The 7,894-nt window shown below is 32.4% G+C and overlaps 1 pseudogene; it reads left to right on the top strand.

Moving 5' to 3' along the window:
- The first annotated feature begins 5,492 nt into the window (after positions 1 to 5,492).
- LOC111722000 lies at positions 5,493 to 5,594 on the top strand (annotated as a pseudogene).
- Positions 5,595 to 7,894: the final 2,300 nt, after the last annotated feature.

Raw genomic sequence — 7,894 nt, 5'->3', positions numbered from 1 at the left:
ATTTTTTGAAAATAACATATTGATCAGAAGATATATTTACAATAAAAGCAAAAGGTTAAAATTAGCTATTATCTTTTCATGAGGATGATAGCTATGGATATGTAAATGATTCAGTTTCATTAAATTATCTTTTTAATTTTTTAACAAAAAAGTCATCTCCAAATACTTCTTTGTGTGGAAAAGCAAAAACATGAGTTATTATTTGAATTCCAAAGACAACAAATAATGAATTTGGGTCTCTGAAATAACACTCTAAATAGATTTAAGAAATACCTAGATTCTGATGTTTACATTTTGACTTCAGGAGAATAATATTTCTTGGGGGTACTCATAGTGTTGAAAAATTGTATTTTAAATTATATGTTAGGTTTTCTTTTTAATCACAGCCATCTCCTTTATGCCTCTAGGGTTGTTCTTTTTCTAAACAGAAAAAAGCAAAGGGAATTAAAACTTATTGAATAATTAAAGCAGAAATAATACCATTTGAAAAGAGTTCAGTGTTTTCTTTTGATGATGAATTGGGATAGATAGTGAATCTTGCTGTGTAGTAAACTTTACTGTTAAATCTTATTTTTCAAAAAAGTCACCTATAAATGTTATGTTGGTAGGATTTTACAATAAGCTCCATCTCATCATTGTCCACATTATAAGAAAGAAGATAAAACATAAAAAAGCAATTCAGTACTTAGTGCAGAGGGTAGAAACTGCTGGCCTTGTAATTGTACTTTGCTGATCTATCTTTTCAGTTATATTTTTGCTACCCCATAAGAATTGGTTCCCCTTGGTGGGCATTCTACCTCACAGGTAAAAGCAGTGACAGCGTCCACTTAAATGACAGTCGTCTGGGTATTATTTTCTAAATACCAAAATGAGGCTCAAAGCCCAAAAATACATCCATTGCCTATCAGTGATATTTGTAATTTATTTACAGACTATAAACACTTTCAGAATTTCTTTCTTAGAAATATAGCAAAAATGTAAATAGTACCATGACATTTAACATATAATTCTAAAATAATACTCGGACATAAATGGGAGCTTGTGCCCTGGAAAGATAAACAATGAGAAAGCAAAGGAAAAAACACTTAAATGCCCACAGAAAGACTTTTGAAAAGGGTGAAAAAATATTAGCTCCAACTATTCTGATATCACATCTAGGGCTAACAGTGTATATTCAGAGAATGGAAAATTTCTATTACAGAATTACAACAACTACTCCATTTCTTACAGGTATAAAGCTTTGTTTTCCTTCATTGTCACAATCTTAGGAAATTATTTTGCAGAATCATCTTAAATGTCTGAGTTGACAGAAGAGACGTATTATAAAGCACTAATTTCACTGCCACAGACATAAGCAAAAATTTGGCCAAGTGAACATTTTTGGTTTCTTTCTTTTCTTTCAAAATATATTCCAACTCATGCTTTCTAGGCTGGGAAGCTTACTGTTTTATTACTGATGTTTCCTGCTCTTATTCTTGTTCTCCGAGCTTTCATAGTATATCTTGCACGTGTTTATTTCTTTGTATAAGGCAAATTCTTGAATTTAGAAAAGTATACCCAGAACCCAAGTATATTCCTAGCACTAGAAGCACTGTTTTAGAGGAAAACATTGAAGAGATTTAGGTGAGGAAACTCCCCTCCTCCTTAATTTCTTCTCAAAACAGTGAAAATTTGTGAGATGACAGAATGGGAGAAGACAGAAATATCCTCCTTCTTTTGCATACTGTGAAAACAACTATTGACCAGAAAAGTCCACATTTGGTAAATCAAAGAGAAAAAAAATAGATTAAAAAATTTCATTATAAAATTTAGCAAATGAAACCCTCCCCCTGATGTCTTCCTGATAAATTCTTCTCAAACTTAATAGAGAAGTTTAAAAATTGCCCTTTAAACCCCTGAGAATTAAAAGGAATATTTCAATGTTTTTGATGAGAAAGTCGATATGGAAAAAAAAATCTGATTCCTTTGATTACATAGCTAAGGATGTGATGGCTGTATTAACAATGCCCTTTTGGGACTATATCTTCTTCAATTTACCAGCAAATATATAGTCCAAACTTATCCTTTTAGTGGTAGTTAAATTGAGAATTAATTATTCTACCTCTTATTGGTTTTTTACTGGTAAGTTTCCTTTCATTATTACTATGAAAATCTAACAAATTGAAAAAAATTTATTATCAAGAATAGTAATGGATGCCAGGTCAGTATACTAGGACATTGAATAGAAGGTGTAAAAAGGTAGGATTCAGCTAGGCAAGTGGTGAAATGAGTTCATTTTGATTCATGTGTCTAATATTAAGCTATGTTAGGAATGAGGAAATTAAATAAAAGATTTTAGAGATTAGGATTAAAGATCGTTGGAATGTCATCTTCGAAGATTTTAGAGATGAGGATTAAGAATGGTTATAAATGATGTTACAAGGTTTTCACTTCAATAGGCTTATCTACGCATAGCACGAATTAATTGCTTATGTAAGAAATAAGCACTAGATTTCTGACAGGAATACCGTGCAGAATTTCATCCCACTCCTCCCCTGTAAATTTAAATGCTTTGTAGAAAATGTTGGGGACTTGGTCCTCTGGTATAGACAACCAAGTGCTGTTTCCAAAACACAAACCATCTTGATAAATTTAGCTTTTGCATGTGTGTATGTACATTACCGATATGCATGTGGACACTTAAGTGCCTTTCAAAAAGTAAATATCTGGGTGACCTTAATCTATATCAAACAGGGATCATTATCTCATATCCTCACTCTCTTTTCCCTGTTAATACCCACCTCAATTAACTGCCATTTTGACATCTGACACCACAGGTTACTTTGGCTATTTTTGAAATTTTTGGAGAGTAATTGGTGGGATCACACATACGGTGCACCTTACAAGGGTACATGTGAAATTTACTAGGCGTAGAATATAAATGTCTTAGCACAATAACTAAGAAAATGCCGTGAAAGGTATGTTAACCAGTTTAATGGAAACATTTCAAATGGTATATAAAACCAGCATATTGTACCCATGATTGCATTAATGTACACAGCTATGATTTAATTTTTAAAAAAGGAAAATTTTGTAAATTAAATCAGCTAGCATGCAGTCTTTTGCACATCGTTTCTTTTGCTCAGTGTTATATCTGTGAAGTACATTCAGGATGTTTATTGTAAGTGCTCTTTAATCATTTTCCATTGCATGAAATTATAGCAAAATATGTTGATCTAGTCTACCTGGACATTCATGTAATTTCTTATATGGAGCCAAGAAATAAACTCCTGCTGTGAACATTATTGCACACACACAGAGACACACACACACACACATATATATTTCTTCTTGGTTTATACCTAGAATTACAGTTTATGGGTAATACTTATTTTTGCCTTTATTTGATGCAGGCACACAGCTTTCCAAATCCTCATTTCGCCAGCAGTGGATCATAGTGTCTGTTGCTCCAGATCCCTACCAATCCTTGCTATGATCAGTCTCTGTCATTAAAGCCATTCTGATATGAAACAGACCGTGAAATCAAACTGTATTTTTAATTTGACTATCTCTTATGACCGAGACAGAATACTTTTAAGAAATTCTATTGTTCATTTGTGTATTTTCTAATGTGAACTACCTGCTCATGTCATTGACTCAACCTTCTTTTAGGTATGCATATTTCATTTTGTAGTGGTAAAATATACATAACATAAAAAGTACCACTTTAACTATTTTAAGTGTACATTTTAGTGTTAATAAATACTTTTACAATATTGTACACCCTTTACCACTATCCATTTCCAGAACTATTTCATTCTTTTTAAATTAAATCATAGCTGAGTACATTAATGCAGTCATGGGGTACAGTGTGCTGGTTCTATATACAATCTGAAATATTTTCATCAAACTGGTTAACATAGCCTTCATGTCATTTTCTTAGTTATTGTGTTAAGACATTTATATTCTACATTTAGAAAGATTCACATGTACCCTTGTAAGATGGACCATAGGCGTGGTCCCATCAATCACCCTCCCTCCACTCATCCTCCCCCCTCCACTCCCCTCCCCTCCTTCTCCTCTTTCCCCATACTCTTGGGCTATAATTAGGTTATAGCTTTCATATGGACACTATAAATTAGTTTCATAGTAGGGCTGAGTACATTGGATACTTTTTCTTCCATTCTTGAGATACTTTCTGAGGGCAGGAGAGAACGAGGAATTACTATAATGAATACAGAGTTTCCTTGCTTTATTTTACTTTTTATCTCTTGGAAGTTGCCTATACTAGCTGCCTCATACAAATAAAATTCCTTTAAAAATTTTTCATTTTGAGTCTTGTTTATATTACTTACTATGTTTTAAGGTCAATCTATAATGTAGCAGATGTCTGTCTGTTTGAGTCTCTGCTGGCAATTCTTTTGGGCATATACCTGGTTTTGAAATTGCTGTGTTATAAGGCTACTCTGTGTTTTTGTTTTTAGTTTTTTATATTAAATTATAACTGAGTATATAAATGCATAGGCTATGTTAATTAGTTTGATGGAAGCAAGTCTGTGTTTAACTCTGAGCAAATGCCAAACCTTTCCACAGTGGCTGCACCACTTTATATTCGTGCCAGCAAAGTTAAAGGTTCCAACTTCTTTCATACCCTCACCACCGACACTTGTTAATTTCTACTTTTAAATGATAACCATCCTAATGGGTGAGAAGTGTAGGTTTTGTGTGTTTTCCTAATGTCCAGTGATGTTGAACATTTTTTCATGTGCTTATCGACCAATTGTAGGTAGGGTCTTAAGACAGGGTCTTCCTCTATCACCCAGGCTGGAATGCAGTTGTATCATCATAGCTTCCAGCAGCCTCAAACTCCAGGGCTCAAGGGGTCCCCCTGCCTCAGCTTCATGACTAGCTAGAATTACAAACTCATGCTACCAGTGGTGGCTGTGTGTGTGTGTATGGGGGTGTGTGTGTGTGTATGGGGGTGTGTGTGTGTGTGTGGGGGTGTGTGTGTGTGTATGGGGTTTTGCTATGTTGCTTAGGCTGGATTCAAACTCCTGGCCTCAAGCAATCTGCCCACCACAGCCTCCACAAATTTTAATGTATTGGCAATGTAAATTACAGTAAAAGCAGTATTGCTAGAATTCATCACAATATAATAGACTCAAGATTGAAAGTCAAATGGCAGTGATTTCAAAATCAGAAATCAAAGTCAATGATTCCGTAAATTGAGGAATAAAGCTTTTTGTTACTATTGTTACTGTTAAGGTTAAATGTTCCATGCTGTTCTTTTTTTTAGAAACATCACTAATCATAGAATAAAAAGTCCATTATAGGAACATATAATCGTTAATTTGGAAAAGCATATTATAGGGTTAATATGTTCATTCAGTGAAATTTAAGAAAAACAAAAAGAACTTAAGGCGATCATCTGCAGTCCAAAATGTATAACATGTATGTGTTTCTTACATGCTATAAACATGTAGAATTAGATTTTTTAACTTTAAGATATGGAGGCTTGAGAGGCATATGGTTAGATTTTAGGAGAAGGAAGAAAAGGTCATTGCGATGAGGGGCATAAAACTTGTGGCCTCTCTATGAACAAATTCCCTACATTTGAAGAAGGAAAAAGTTATAAAATGTATGCTGTAGATGTATGAGGGATCACTGTATAATTCTTTCAACTGTACTGTATGTTTCAAAAATTACTTAATGAAATATCGGAAAATTAAAAAAGAAATAAGAAAGAATAATTTCTGAATACAAAATAATAGGGTTCCCAAAATAATAACATGATATACAAAAAAAAGCATACCTCTGAGCTTCTATCAGCCAGTTATCAAAACTTCAGCCAAAGTTTTTAAGGTGATGAGGATGAGAACACTCAAGTTTAGAAATCATTAGGGCTAAGAATAGGAGATCCAAGAAGCCGATGACAAGGACCCGTCACGTAAAGTTCATAATTACAACAACAATGTGACAACTGTGATTTAGTATTATTCATATGAAAGCAGTTGGAATAACAGGGACTGTCAAATATCACAATTAAAGAAACCAAAAAGAACAGTAAAAAAATAAAACTGAGGCCAAATAAAATGAAGCAAGAGAGGAAAATGTTATAATTTTTTCTTTACAGTAAACCATTTAAAAATAATAATAAGAGAATTTGTAAATATTGGGAAACTAGTCTATAGTAGCTTATATTACAATATTTTGAGTGATTTAATTTAACATGAAAGTATCATTTTTTAAGTAGTAGAAATTGTCTTCTATCTTTATTTTTGTAATTATTAGGTAGGAGAAGCAGTAATATGAACACTATAAAATATTGTTAACCTCCAAATAGAAAGAGTTCATATCATTATTTTTGTTCTTTACATTGAGCATCCCATAAAAATAAGCACATCTCCCAGGCGATATCAGTGTGTAATTGCTGACAGTAATTGCTAGAATTCATTGTGGGTAGTAATAAATGTTGTTAGGAGATTACTAGTGACTGTAAAACTGATTACTGATTACTCATGAACTGATTACTCCTAAGTGTAAAACCTTATAAATACCAATAATATTAGCAGTGTTTGGTTTCAGTATTGACAATTTTATTTTAAAAGAAAAAAAAAAACTAATGATGAAAGATAACAGCCTGGAGTTAAAGTGAGTTTTTCATTATAACAGCTCATGATAAATTAATAGTATTTTAGAATGAGTTTTATTATTCTTTCCTGTCTATAGCCAATTACTTTTCATACCACTTACTATCTGGTGTCAGTTTTACAAAAATAGGCACAAAACATACTGTAATTCTCAGAATTTAGGGAGTTTGTATATTGTTTAATTTTAGGTAAAACAAAACACATTTTCCTTAGTGAAAACATCCTTGGCTAAGTTTTGTTTAATATATTGAAATTTATAGTTAGGTGCTTAGTTGGCTGCTAGAAATTTGGGGGCACATATAAAATGTCCTTCTTATTATACTCAATACTCAAAGACAATTTGATAATAATGATTTTTTTTAATCCCTACTTTTGAAAATCACATAAATTAGATATTCTTCAATGTTCACCAAGTCTCCACTAGATATTTTTTATTAAATCATTGCTGTGTACATTAATGCAATCATGGGGTACAGTGTGCTGGTTTTATATACCATTTGAAATATTTTCACCAAACTGGTTAACATAGTCTTCACTGCATTTTCTTAGTTATTGTGTTAAGACATTTATATTCTACACCTAGTAAATTTCACATGTGCCCTTATAAAATGCACCGTAGCTGCGTTACCCTCCCAACACCCATCCTCCCATCTCCCCTCTTCTCCCTCTCCTCTTGACCCTTCTTCTTGGGCTATAGTTGGATTATAACTTTCATATGAAAGCTATAAATGGGTTTAAAAAATTGAATACTTTTTATTCCATTCTTGAGATGCTTTGCTAAGAAGAATATGTTCTAGCTCCATCCATGTAAACATGAAAGAGGTAAAGTTTCCATCTTTTTTAAGGCTGCATAATATTCCATGGTGTATGTATTATTATTTCATATTATAGCAAACTGAAATTATCTATAGGTTATTTGATAAAACTTGAAAACTGTATTATTTGTTTATATCTAACCAAATTGACAAACTGTGATTAATGATTTTTAAATTTTATTAACTGAAAACAAAACTTCTGGCAAATTCAAACCCTTTTCAAAGTGAATATGCAAAAGACCTGTACAAAGCTTAGTAATATTTTTCCCATACGTAAAACAATTGATGGCAGCAATATGGAAATCTACAAAGTTGGTGGAAAATTATGTGATTGGTTTGTCTTTTCTATGTATGTCCTTATGGATAAAAGTCATGCTGAAGTTTCATTGAAGTAGAGAAAAGCTAGCTTGTAATAAAAGCATTTGTTTTACTTATTAAAATGGTGCTGAT

This window comes from Otolemur garnettii, unplaced genomic scaffold (genome assembly GCF_000181295.1).
Source record: "Otolemur garnettii isolate 467f Iridium unplaced genomic scaffold, OtoGar3 scaffold00005, whole genome shotgun sequence".
In the NCBI taxonomy this organism is placed as follows: domain Eukaryota; kingdom Metazoa; phylum Chordata; class Mammalia; order Primates; family Galagidae; genus Otolemur; species Otolemur garnettii.
Note: the sequence above shows the minus strand (reverse complement) of the source record. Positions and strands in the feature narration are given on the sequence as shown.